The sequence below is a fragment of the Rattus norvegicus genome, chromosome 13 (genome assembly GCF_036323735.1).
Source record: "Rattus norvegicus strain BN/NHsdMcwi chromosome 13, GRCr8, whole genome shotgun sequence".
Lineage (NCBI taxonomy): Eukaryota > Metazoa > Chordata > Mammalia > Rodentia > Muridae > Rattus > Rattus norvegicus.
The window spans coordinates 109,280,834-109,293,744 of NC_086031.1; the positions used below are offsets into that span (position 1 = coordinate 109,280,834).

The window sequence follows — 12,911 nt, forward strand, 5'->3', positions numbered from 1 at the left end:
AACATTTCTTTAGGTGTTTCTCAGCCATTCTGCATTCCTCAGCTGTGAATTCTTTGTTTAGCTCTGAACCCCATTTTTAATAGGGTTATTTGTTTCCCTGCGGTCTAACTTCTTGAGTTCTTTGTATATTTTGGATATAAGGCCTCTATCTGTTGTAGGATTGGTAAAGATCTTTTCCCAATCTGTTGGTTGCCATTTTGTCCTAACCACCGTGTCCTTTGCCTTACAGAAGCTTTGCAGTTTTATGAGATCCCATTTGTCGATTCTTGATCTTAGAGCATAAGCCATTGGTGTTTTGTTCAGGAAATTTTTTCCAGTGCCCATGTGTTCCAGATGCTTCCCTAGTTTTTCTTCTATTAGTTTGAGTGTGTCTGGTTTGATGTGGAGGTCCTTGATCCACTTGGACTTAAGCTTTGTACAGGGTGATAAGGATGGATCGATCTGCATTCTTCTACATGTTGCCCTCCAGTTGAACCAGCACCATTTGCTGAAAATGCTATCTTTTTTCCATTGGATGGTTTTGGCTCCTTTGTCAAAAATCAAGTGACCATAGGTGTGTGGGTTCATTTCTGGGTCTTCAATTCTATTCCATTGGTCTATCTGTCTGTCTCTGTACCAATACCATGCAGTTTTTATCACTATTGCTCTGTAATACTGCTTGAGTTCAGGGATAGTGATTCCCCCTGAAGTCCTTTTATTGTTGAGGATAGCTTTAGCTATCCTGGGTTTTTTGTTATTCCAGATGAATTTGCAAATTGTTCTGTCTAACTCTTTGAAGAATTGGATTGGTATTTTGATGGGGATTGCATTGAATCTGTAGATTGCTTTTGGTAAAATGGCCATTTTTACTATATTAATCCTGCCAATCCATGAGCATGGGAGATCTTTCCATCTTCTGAGGTCTTCTTCAATTTCTTTCCTCAGTGTCTTGAAGTTCTTATTGTACAGATCTTTTACTTGCTTGGTTAAAGTCACACCGAGGTACTTTATATTATTTGGGTCTATTATGAAGGGTGTCGTTTCCCTAATTTCTTTCTCGGCTTGTTTCTCTTTTGTATAGAGGAAGGCAACTGATTTATTTGAGTTAATTTTATACCCAGTCACTTTGCTGAAGTTGTTTATCAGCTTTAGTAGTTCTCTGGTGGAACTTTTGGGATCACTTAAATATACTATCATATCATCTGCAAATAGTGATATTTTGACTTCTTCTTTTCCGATCTGTATCCCCTTGATCTCCTTTTGTTGTCTGATTGCTCTGGCTAGAACTTCAAGAACTATATTGAATAAGTAGGGAGAGAGTGGGCAGCCTTGTCTAGTCCCTGATTTTAGTGGGATTGCTTCAAGTTTCTCTCCATTTAGTTTAATGTTAGCAACTGGTTTGCTGTATATGGCTTTTACTATGTTTAGGTATGGGCCTTGAATTCCTATTCTTTCCAGGACTTTTATCATGACGGGGTGTTGAATTTTGTCAAATGCTTTCTCAGCATCTAATGAAATGATCATGTGGTTTTGTTCTTTCAGTTTGTTTATATAATGGATCACGTTGATGGTTTTCCGTATATTAAACCATCCCTGCATGCCTGGGATGAAGCCTACTTGATCATGGTGGATGATTGTTTTGATGTGCTCTTGGATTCGGTTTGCCAGAATTTTGTTGAGTATTTTTGCGTCGATATTCATAAGGGAAATTGGTCTGAAGTTCTCTTTCTTTGTTGTGTCTTTGTGTGGTTTAGGTATAAGAGTAATTGTGGCTTCGTAGAAGGAATTCGGTAGTGCTCCATCTGTTTCAATTTTGTGGAATAGTTTGGATAATATTGGTATGAGGTCTTCTATAAAGGTTTGATAGAATTCTGCACTAAACCCGTCTGGACCTGGGCTCTTTTTGGTTGGGAGACCTTTAATGACTGCTTCTATTTCCTTAGGAGTTATGGGGTTGTTTAACTGGTTTATCTGTTCCTGATTTAACTTCGATACCTGGTATCTGTCTAGGAAATTGTCCATTTTCTGAAGATTTTCAAGTTTTGTTGAATATAGGTTTTTATAGTAAGATCTGATGATTTTTTGAATTTCCTCTGAATCTGTTGTTATGTCTCCCTTTTCATTTCTGATTTTGTTAATTTGGACGCACTCTCTGTGTCCTCTCGTTAGTCTGGCTAAGGGTTTATCTATCTTGTTGATTTTCTCAAAGAACCAACTTTTGGTTCTGTTGATTCTTTCTATGGTCCTTTTTGTTTCTACTTGGTTGATTTCAGCTCTGAGTTTGATTATTTCCTGCCTTCTACTCCTCCTGGGTGTATTTGCTTCTTTTTGTTCTAGAGCTTTTAGGTGTGCTGTCAAGCTGCTGACATATGCTCTTTCCTGTTTCTTTCTGCAGGCACTCAGCACTGTGAGTTTTCCTCTTAGCACAGCTTTCATTGTGTCCCATAAGTTTGGGTATGTTGTATCTTCATTTTCATTAAATTCTAAAAAGTTTTTAATTTCTTTCTTTATTTCTTCCTTGACCAGGTTATCATTGAGTAGAGCATTGTTCAATTTCCACGTATATGTGGGCATTCTTCCCTTATTGTTATTGAAGACCAGCTTTAGGCCGTGGTGGTCCGATAGCACGCATGGGATTATTTCTATCTTTCTGTACCTGTTGAGGCCCGTTTTTTGACCGATTATATGGTCAATTTTGGAGAAAGTACCATGAGGAGCTGAGAAGAAGGTATATCCTTTTGCTTTAGGATAGAATGTTCTATAAATATCCGTTAAGTCCATTTGGCTCATGACTTCTCTTAGTCTGTCGACATCACTGTTTAATTTCTGTTTCCATGATCTGTCCATTGATGAGAGTGGGGTGTTGAAATCTCCCACTATTATTGTGTGAGGTGCAATGTGTGTTTTGAGCTTTAGTAAGGTTTCTTTTACGTATGTAGGTGCCCTTGTATTTGGGGCATAGATATTTAGGATTGAGAGTTCATCTTGGTGGATTTTTCCTTTGATGAATATGAAGTGTCCTTCCTTATCTTTTTTGATGACTTTTAGTTGGAAATTGATTTTATTTGATATTAGAATGGCTACTCCAGTTTGCTTCTTCTGACCATTTGCTTGGAAAGTTGTTTTCCAGCCTTTCACTCTGAGGTAGTGTCTGTCTTTGTCTCTGAGGTGTGTTTCCTGTAGGCAGCAGAATGCAGGGTCCTCGTTGCGTATCCAGTTTGTTAATCTATGTCTTTTTATTGGGGAGTTGAGGCCATTGATATTGAGAGATATTAAGGAATAGTGATTATTGCTTCCCGTTATATTCATATTTGGATGTGAGGTTATGTTTGTGTGCTTTCATTCTCTTTGTTTTGTTGCCAAGACGATTAGTTTCTTGCTTCTTCTAGGGTATAGCTTGCCTCCTTATGTTGGGCTTTACCATTTATTATCCTTTGTAGTGCTGGATTTGTAGAAAGATATTGTGTAAATTTGGTTTTGTCATGGAATATCTTGGTTTCTCCATCAATGTTAATTGAGAGTTTTGCTGGATACAGTAACCTGGGCTGGCATTTGTGTTCTCTTAGGGTCTGTATGACATCAGTCCAGGATCTTCTGGCCTTCATAGTTTCTGGCGAGAAGTCTGGTGTGATTCTGATAGGTCTGCCTTTATATGTTACTTGACCTTTTTCCCTTACTGCTTTTAATATTCTTTCTTTATTTTGTGCGTTTGGTGTTTTGACAATTATGTGACGGGAGGTGTTTCTTTTCTGGTCCAATCTATTTGGAGTTCTGTAGGCTTCTTGTATGCCTATGGGTATCTCTTTTTTTAGGTTAGGGAAGTTTTCTTCTATGATTTTGTTGAAGATATTTACTGGTCCTTTGAGCTGGGAGTCTTCACTCTCTTCTATACCTATTATCCTTAGGTTTGATCTTCTCATTGAGTCCTGGATTTCCTGTATGTTTTGGACCAGTAGCTTTTTCCGCTTTACATTATCTTTGACAGTTGAGTCAATGATTTCTATGGAATCTTCTGCTCCTGAGATTCTCTCTTCCATCTCTTGTATTCTGTTGGTGAAGCTTGTATCTACAGCTCCTTGTCTCTTCTTTTGGTTTTCTATATCCAGGGTTGTTTCCATGTGTTCTTTCTTGATTGCTTCTATTTCCATTTTTAATTCCTTCAACTGCTTGATTGTGTTTTCCTGGAATTCTTTCAGGGATTTTTGTGTCTCCTCTCTATGGGCTTCTACTTGTTTATTTATGTTTTCCTGGAATTCTTTCAGGGATTTTTGCGATTCTTTCAGGCATTTTTGCGATTCCTCTCTGTAGGCTTCTACTTGTTCTCTAAGGGAGTTCTTCACGTCTTTCTTGAAGTCCTCCAGCATCATGATCAAAAATGATTTTGAAACTAGATCTTGCTTTTCTGGTGTGTTTGGATATTCCATGTTTGTTTTGATGGGAGAATTGGGCTCCGATGGTGCCATGTAGTCTTTGTTTCTGTTGCTTGGGTTCCTGCGCTTGCCTCTCGCCATCAGATTATCTCTAGTGTTACTTTGTTCTGCTATTTCTGACAGTGGCTAGACTGTCCTATAAGCCTGTGTGTCAGGAGTGCTGTAGACCTGTTTTCCTCTCTTTCAGTCAGTTATGGGGACAGAGTGTTCTGCTTTCAGGTGTGTAGTTTTTCCTCTCTACAGGTCTTCAGCTGTTCCTGTGGGCCTGTGTCTTGAGTTCACCAGGCAGCTTTCTTGCAGCAGAAAAGTTGGTCTTACCTGTGGTCCCGAGGCTCAAGTTTGCTCGTGGGGTGCTGCTCACGGGCTCTCTGCAGCGGCAGCAACCAGGAAGACTTGTGCCGCCGTTTCCGGGAGCTTCAGTGCACCAGGGTTCCAGATGGTCTTTGGCTTTTTCCTCTGACGTCCGAGATGTGTGTGCAGAGAGCAGTCTCTTCTGGTTTCCCAGGCTTGTCTGCCTCTCTGAAGGTTCAGCTCTCCCTCCCACGGGATTTGGGTGCAGAGAACTGTTTATCTGGTCTGTTTCCTTCAGGTTCTGGTGGTGTCTCAGGCAGGGGTCCTGCCGCTCCTGGGCCCTCCCCCACGGGAGCCCAGAGGCCTTATACAGTTTCCTCTTGGGCCAGGGATGTGGGCAGGGGTGAGCAGTGTTGGTGGTCTCTTCCGCTCTGCAGCCTCAGGAGTGCCCACCTGACCAGGCGGTTGGGTCTCTCTCTCACAGGGTCTCAGTACTTCTTTCTTGTTGGTTCTTCTTGAAGCAACAGAGTGGGAAGAGCTTCAGTGGAGGTAAGACTTGCTCTTATGAGATATTTAGGGTTGCTGTTCAATAATAAAACATTTACCTATCTTAAGTCTAAGTCACTGTGCTTCTGTAGCTAACTTGCCCGTCTGGATTGCTCTGAGGTGAGAAACTGTTTAGCGCCCCATCATAAAACAGCAGCGGAGTAAACAAAGCAACGTTTGTTCTGTCTCTGCAGGAACTGCGCAGCCCTAACCTCCAGCCTCCTAGTTGAAGTTGCAGGAAGAAAAAGGGACACTTTGAAAAGTGATTTAAGCTTTTATTTCTATGTTCTAAAAGTTTCCTATGAAAGCTTTCTAAGAAAAAGGGGGAAGGGGTGTCTAAGAAAAGGGGGATAAGGGGGTCTAATACAAAAGGGGGTGTGGATGCCCTTGTTCTAAAAATCTGCCTGAGGCTAAATTGAAGTGTTTGGGATTAATGGCTTTGTCATAGGAGATTTCAAGACAGCCTAACATTGACTGTCACCTAATTACTAGCTGTTACTCCTGTGCAGATCGACAATGAAAAGGAACAAGTAAAACCAAAAGATATACAAATATACAGTTTGGGGAGAAAAGGAGCAACAGGACATGTAATAGAAGCACATCCAGTCCTTAGAAATAAATTAAAAAAAAAAGACTGGTCCTAAATGGAATTAACAAAGTGGTGACGCTAGGGAAAGACCACCATCCAGCTAAGCTTTCCGCCTTGCGAAAGGCATTAGAGAAAAGCTTAAGCAGTGATGGAAACAGAACAACAACAGAAAGCTGGCGCAAATGTGATTGAAGGAGGGGGCCAATCTCCAGCATCATCAGGCAGCAGAACATGGCAGCTTCAGCCACGATCCTGACTTTAGAGTCAGGGCTACAAGAAAGGGGCTATGAAACCTCTCTCTGACATTAAGGAAAGCTGCTGAGGCCAGGTATGTATCCAGAGTGAACCTACATGGAGGCCCAGTGAGGCCATGACGAAAAGGTGAAACCAGAATTTCAATGGAGACTCTAAGATGTTGGAGATGCCAGAGTAGTGGGATGCCTGCCAAGGAGACCTGCAGTTCAGGTGTGGAACCAGCCCGAGAGAGAAGTGTGTTGCAGTCAGCAAAGCTGAATGAAGTCGAAGATCTGAAGAGTCCTTTATGAGACATGAAAATGCAGAAGGTGGAATTTTCCCTGCCAGTTTTCTGTCTTGCTCTGGGCCAGTATTTCCTCACTACGCTCTTTTTTCCCTCTTTGAATGGTAATGTATTTTGTGCCGTTATATGTTGAAAGTATATAATTTACTTTTAGGTTTTGATTTTACTGGGTCTTAGAGTTAAGAGAATGCCATGAGTCTCAGAAGAGACTTTTGAACTTTGGAATTTTAAATGAGGTTGAGACTGAAAGACTATGGGGACTTTGAAGTTGGACTAAATGTATTTTGCATTATGATATGACTCTAAGCCTATGGGGGACAGGGAACGGAATGTGGCGGCTTGAATAAAAATGACCTCCGTAGCCCATATAGCTGAATGTTTAGTCATCAGGGAGTGATGCTATTGGAAAGAATTAGAAGAACTGGGAGGTGTGGCATTGTAGGAGGAGGAAGTGTGTCTCTGGGAATGGTCTTTGAGGTTTCAATGCCCACGCCAGGCACAGTTTTCTCTCTTCCTGTGGTCTGTATATCGGGATGTTGCTCTCAGCTATTGCTCCAGTTTGATGCATGCCAAGATGTTTTCTGTCACGATGATAATGGACCAGGCCTCTGATACTGTTAGTAAGTTCCCAGTTAGATGCTTTCCTTTGTAAGAGTTGCCTTGGGCATGATGTCTGTTAACAATAATAGAACAATAACTTAGACGAACAGTAAGCCCAAACATACTTTCTTTTAGAAATTGCCTTGGTCATGATGATTTATCACAACAGAAAAATAATTAATACAGAACTTTCCTCAATAATCTCTACTCCAATAATTTTGATTTTCTAGGCATTTCCCACAAAAACACTGTGGAAAATTCAAAATTTTATTTAAAACTTGGCCAAACTAATGTTGTCTTAGAGGACAGTTGCTTCGACCACAACCCTAACTAACCCGTGGGGAGGAGCATACTTTAGACCATGAAAACAGAATCTAGCTTTTTTTCTCTTATACTAGAGTTATTAAATAACTATGCTCAGTTCCGTAAACTATTTCTTTTTGTTCTGCTGTTGATAAAATTTAAGCTTAATAGCATGCCATAAGTACTGTGACTCCCATCCATCATGATGTGATTCCTAAAAGTACTCTTTTAGGAATTAAAAAAGAAAAGAAAAAGTGACAGATTTCTTTTAGACAACGGGAATTAGCTCCATTAAAAAAAAAAAATCTCCTTTGCCTGAGCTGATAATCCCCATCTCTGCATCTATCTCTGGGCTCCTTTCTGTTTAGTAATTATTTTTAAGGATCTTTGGCATGCAGAGTAAGATTATGTTTTTTAATAATTGGAAATACTATGATCCTGTGGGTTGCCATAAAATTAACTATGAGATTTCAGTAGAATTTTCAGGCCTCATAAATTCTTCTATACTTTGACTATATACTATTACTGAATTGATCACATTTAGGGGACCTAAAGGCAACAACTGGCAACCACCTTATGGGGTCAAGATCTTTTTTCACATATTCCTAAAAAGTAATGACATCCTCCATCTTTGAAGTGCTGAGACCTGGCAATTTTTTGTTTGGTTCTTTGGTTAGTTTTTTGTTTTGTTTTTAATTATTTTATTTATTTACATTCCAGCCATTGCCCCCACCTTCCTGGTTCCCCTTCCCACCATTCCTCATTTCATTCCTCCTCCCCTTGCCTCGAGAGGGTGCTTCCCACCTCCAGGCCTCTCCCTTCCCTGGGTCCTCAAGTCTCTGGAGGATTAGGCACATCTTCTCCCACTGAGGTCACTCCAGGCAGTCCTCTGCTATGTAAGTGCAGGGCTTGGGGCCTCCAACCAGCCTACATGGCTACATGGTTGGTGGCTCAGTTTCTAGGAGCTCCCTGGGGTCTGGGTTAGTTGAGTCTGCTGGTCTTCCTATGGGGTTGCCCTCCCCTTCAGTTTTTTCAATCCTTCCACTAATTCAACCATAGGGGTCCCGACTTCAGTCCAACGATTGGCCTCAGTCAGCTGCTGACAGAGCCTCTCAGAGGCGAGCATGATCTGTCATGGTCACAATTCTCGGAACTTGTAAACAGAGCACCCAGCTTTTTCAAGATCTTTTAAATCAAGCTAAAAATCATTATCTCACTTATCTAAGAAAAGGTAACTCTGAAATGCTGAAAGTCAAATACCATACATGTTGTATTAATTTGAAGTTGGAAAGAATAGACTGTGTCTATAAGAAAAGATTATAATGATACATGTCAAAACCTTCCGGGACTCGTGAGACAGGACAGCAGGTAAGGCACTTTATCTACAATTCTGATGACTTGAGTTTGATCCTGGGACTCACACAGTTGAACCAACTGACCTACACACACACACACATACACACACACACACACACACACACACACACAATTAGTAAGTAAATGCTAAAAATATTAATTTTGTGGTATGATTATGAATAGTTTTATTTATCTTCTATAATTTGTAAAATTTTCTCCCTAATCAAGTATCACTTTTCTATTTTAATCTTTTTTAACTATGATTATTTATCTGAATACTATTTTGAAGTATAAATGACCTCTTTCTGATAATTTTCCTATTCTATAGATCATTTAACTTTTTTTTTTTTGGTTCTTTTTTTCGGAGCTGGGGACCGAACCCAGGGCCTTGCGCTTCCTAGGTAAGCGCTCTACCACTGAGCTAAATCCCCAGCCCCTCATTTAACTTTTTAAACCCAGAGAACATGTTGACATTTGCAAAAAATCAAAAACAATCTGTAAGACTTCAGCTCTTCTATTGAAATGTAAAAAGATTTTTTCATTTTAAAAAATAAATAAGGAGCTTGGAAGAGACAAAGTGGGGCACATGAAACTTACTTCAGAGAACAAAATGGTTTTTAGTGGTTAAGAATCGTGAGTATATGAGTACAGTCATCCATCCATGCCTGCAGAGGGTGGGTTCCAAAGGAACCAAAATCATCAGATATTCAACTCCACAGACTCCAGAGGATCGATGAAACGGCAGGGAAGGGATGGATGTTTTGATAACTCTGGGGTTTTGATGAACTTAGAAGAAATGGCAGCATGCATAAATTATGCATATTGGAATTCCCCTTTAAAAAAATGTTTCATGTCTCAAGTATGTTATAGAAGCTGGAGAAACCTACCAAACCTAAAGGCATGAGGAACCATCACAGAGCATTTCAGTGAATAATGTACGTGGATCAGAGCTCGTGTAAGTACCTGGACCTTGCTTCAGCCTTGTGTGGATGGATATGGAAAGCATAAGAAAGAATGAAGTCCACTATCTAAACGGGAAGATTTAAATATGAACAAAATTAGCTTTATCTTCTTGACTCGGGCCCTGGGCCTCCGGGGCTGTCATCCTCAGTGTCACCATGTTGCTACATTCCCCCACGGGTCACAGTTCTGTGCTGAATCTTACATCATCACTAGCACAAGTTTCGCTGATTTCTGAGCTTTTCTCTGTCTACTGCTCTCTTTACTACTACAGTTCCAGAAAATTCTTGCTACCCTAGACTTGCTGACAAGGGAGTCAATATCTTGTACTCAGGAGTCCACTGTGCTCTGTTCGAGTTTTCTTCCTCTTCTGAAATCCAAAATTTGTCATTAATTAGACGACGAGACCAGTGTAGAAATCAGCTAACTCACTCCTCTTTTCTCAGTGGCCCCAATTCTGCTTAGCTGTTATTTAATGTTTAAAACTAAGTACTTCGTATATATTGTGTTTGATTATTGTTTATGAAATCGTAGCAAGTCTTCTACTAGTTATACAGCTGGATCTAAATGTATCAATTATCATATTTTTAACCTTTATAACTTCAATTTTGATTTGCAAACATTTATGACTGGGGCTGGAGATGTGGCTCAGCAGTTAAGCACGTTTGCTGTCTAGAGGACCTGGGTTTGGTTCCCGACATTCAGATCATGTTGTTCACAGCTGTTTATAACTCTACCTTCAGGATTTCTGATGCCTCTGGTCTCCATGGACACTTGCTGTCCCATTCACATATCCATACACAGATACACATGCGTACCCACAACTAAAATAATAAAAATAAAGTATTTAAGTCATGACTGACCATTTTCACCATGTCTTATTATATAATGGTTTTTCTTTTTTAAACATTAAAAATGTCTTTAAGGAATTTGTTATTTTTCTTTCATTTGTATTTCTTTTATTTTCTAGATTTTGCATCCCATTTCTCTCTCTTTTGTATTTGTTTGTCTCTGGAATTATAAAAGTTTACTATGAATTCATCCTTTATGGAGTTGTTTCCACAAGATTAATGCATTCAGGTTTTTAGAGGTATCTATGATAGAAAAGCAGGTTTGGTTTGTTTCACACTACTAAGAGTTTCAGTAAACTAAGAATTTATCGTATGGGATTTTCCACAGACAGATTAATGCAAATCATACAACACCTCCAGCTTAGGGGTAAGCTTCTCATTTCTATTTTCTCCTGCAGAAACTCGTTAGTTGACCCGCTTCTTCACAGCGACAGTGGCTTAGTGAGTACAATGTTCTAGTTACTATGGTATACATTGGCTTTTATTTTAAAGGATTAATTTCTAAATTTAATTTTTCTTCAGACTTTAGACTTAAGCCTGTGACCCTGGTACAAGTTAAACTCTGGGCCTTGGGGAATTTACCTTAGTCTGTCTTTTTCATAGGTCACTGAGTTCAGGTTTCGCTCATTATACTGATTTTGAATATTTTATCTGTTTCTACCTGGGGATTTCCTTTGCTTCTTTCCAGTATTAGTTCTGTATTTAAAATTAATTTGGATTTATTGTACTCAGTTTTCTAATTATTTTGTGTGGTTAAGGAAACTTCAAGAGTCATCAAATCTACCACAATATTTCTTTGACCTATGTTATTTTTTGACTATTTAAGTATTTATCTTTTAAGTAAAATATTTCCTTGAACAATTTTTTCCTTTTAGTGGATATGTTATCAGCTCACGCCTTCCTATCAAAAGAAGCCAAAGTGTTAGAATATGAAGGTTTTCATTGCCGGGGATCATGTTAATTTAATCTGTACCATGCAGGACTCCAAGTAGAACAGCAATCAAATAGAATTTTAGAAGTATCCATGAATTTTGCAAGCAAATGGATGGAACTAGAAAATATCATTCTGAGTGAGGTAACTCAGACCCAAAAGGATATGCATGTTATGTACTCACTAGTAAGTGGATATCAGTCAAAAAAAAGTAGAGAATTTTTAGGATACAAAACACAGAACTCAAGAAGGTTAACAACCCGGAGGACCCAAGTGAGGATGCCTCAATCCTACTTTGGAGGGAGAAGAAAGCAAATATAGGTGTGGGGAGAGGGACAGAGGGACCTGGGTGGGAAAGGGGACAGAGAAGAGAGGGGGGCATGATCAGGTATTGGGAGGCAGGGGACAGGACGGAAGACCTGAGGGCCAGCAGAAAGAAATGAAATAGGCAACCTCAGGAGGTAGGAGTGGGGGGACCCTCTAGAACGTCCCAGAGACCTAAGAGACGAGAGACTCTCAGGACTCAAAGGGAGGAGACTTAGATGAAATGCCCTACAGTGGGGAGATGGAACCTGTAGAGTCCACCTCCAGGAGAAAGACAGGGCATCAAGTAGAGGGATCCCAGTCGAAACTCTGACCCAGAATTGTTCCTGTCTGAAAGAACTGCAGGAACAAAAAAGGAGGAGAGCATGAGGGAAAGGAGGTCCAGTGAGAGGCCCAAATTGGGATCCAGCTCAGGGGAAGCCCCAAGGCCTGACACTATTACTGATGCTATGGTGTGCTTACAAACAGGGGCCTAGCATGACTGATCTCTGAAAGACCCAACAAGCAAGTGGAAAGAGTCCGATGCAGATATTTACACCCAACCAATGGATTGAAGCTGGTGACCCCTATGGTAGAATTAAGAGAAAGCTGGAATAAGCTGAGGAGGGTGAGCCTATAGGAGGACCAGCAGTCTTAACTAACCTGGACCCCTGGGATCTCTCAGACACTGAGACACCAACCAGGCAGCATCTACCAGCTGATATGAGGCCCTCAACACAAATACAGCAGAGGACTGTCGGATCTGGACTCAACCAGACAAGATGCACCTAACCCTCAATAAACTTGGGGTCCCAGGGAGTGGGGAGGTCTGGTGGGGTAGGGGCAGGGGTGGGGACATCCTCTTGGAGGCATGGGGCAGAGGGAAGGAGGTGTGGGATGTAGAACAGTCAGAGGGTGGACCAGGAGGGGGATAAAATCTGGACTGTAAAAAAAGATTAAAGAGTACATTAAAAAAAAAGTATCCACTCAAGAGAATACAAGGATAATTCTAAAAGTTCATTAAGAATGCATATTTATTAAAAAATAAAACTTTACACACAAATTCACCTTTGTCTTCATGTGCTCAATGTTATCTAAGTCTGTAAATGATCCCTCAGCTACCAGTTATTTTCTCCATTACTTAGATGAGAAGATAGAGTACTCAGAAAAAAATCCTAGCGTTGAGGAGATGGCTTAGTCATCGTGTTATATAAGCATGCGTATCTGAGTTCCT

At 40.3% G+C, this 12,911-nt stretch overlaps 1 long non-coding RNA gene across 2 annotated transcripts; it reads left to right on the forward strand.

Moving 5' to 3' along the window:
• The first annotated feature begins 9,091 nt into the window (after window positions 1-9,091).
• Window positions 9,092-12,491, forward strand: LOC120096211 (uncharacterized). 2 transcript variants are annotated; one of them, XR_010057340.1, is made up of 4 exons: window positions 9,092-9,587; window positions 10,842-10,884; window positions 11,424-11,518; window positions 12,167-12,491. It is a non-coding gene; the product is annotated as an uncharacterized LOC120096211 (long non-coding RNA). The 2 variants fall into 2 exon arrangements; XR_005492375.2 differs by having other exon boundaries at window positions 11,424-12,491.
• Window positions 12,492-12,911: the final 420 nt, after the last annotated feature.